The sequence below is a fragment of the Myzus persicae genome, unplaced genomic scaffold, assembly GCF_001856785.1.
Source record: "Myzus persicae strain clone G006 unplaced genomic scaffold, MPER_G0061.0, whole genome shotgun sequence".
Taxonomy (NCBI): Eukaryota; Metazoa; Arthropoda; class Insecta; order Hemiptera; family Aphididae; genus Myzus; species Myzus persicae.
In genome coordinates, this window is record NW_019100691.1 from 212,406 (window position 1) to 213,624 (window position 1,219).

Below are 1,219 nucleotides of genomic sequence, written 5' to 3' on the forward strand. Positions count from 1 at the left end.
TGCGACATTTATCGACACATACAAATTAAAGAAAACATTATATGACTCTGTATGTTATTATATTGTGTAGCTCTTACACGATTATTATTTATTATTATAGTGCATACTGTATGTATAACGTGGTAATCTAAACGGAAACGTTCACTTAAAACTCTGACGTTTTGTTAATTATAAAATTATTCTCAAATAATATATTAATGTTAAATATAGTTTTTACAGTTAATTACAGAGAAATAAAAATGGATAGAAAATAAATTGGACATTTTGTAAGCATTAATAATAAATACTACCGATTTAATTATAAAGAGGATTGTACAAGACCGTTGCCAGAAAAATATTTAGGGGGGGTTGAGTATAAATACGTTATATTATATAATAAAATATGAACATCAAAGCTGTAGCCAGAAAAATATTTAAGGGGGGTTAGAGTATAAATATGTTATATTATATAATAAAATATGAAAATATAAAAATATTATTTAAATTAAATTAATCTTTATTTAAAAAAATAATTAATCTTATTTCAAAAAAAATTACGGGGAGGGTTTGAACCCTGACCCCTCAAGGCTACGGCCTTGGGATTATACGCCCTCTACTGTATAGTCCTCTCCTTGACTCCTACCATTCACAATCCATGCTTACCCCCGATAATTTAAGAAGTGTAGGTCCTGTGGTGATAAAAACTTAATTTTTCAAATAAAAGTCACCTTTTTGTATATAAATTGTTATGGAGATGATTTATTTTGAAATTTAAACAAGTAGTTTCTGAGTTTTAATTTTTTAGCTCTAAGAATAATATTATCCATAATATCCCATTATTTTGATGATAATAGGTTTAAATTTAAATGGTATTGGGGGCTATAATGATTTGAAGATCATTACAATATGTTCGTGAAAATAGCCTAAGCATAATAAGTAGGTACGCTAAATTAAATATAATATTACATATTATAGGTATCTTATAGTTTATGCGAAACCATAATCGTTGGTACATAATGGTTAATTACTCAGAAACTACTTACTACTCGTATTCGATTTAAATGTGTCAGAAAAAAAATCTGATTAACAATTTACAGTAAAATAAGGTGGTTTTCCCAACTGAAAAAATAAGCTTGTACCGTCACATACTCATAAGTACAAAACATCTAAGTGTTGGTAATAATATGATCTTTAAGTAGGTATACTTAAAGACCCCAAAATCAGAATTTGGACCAATTTC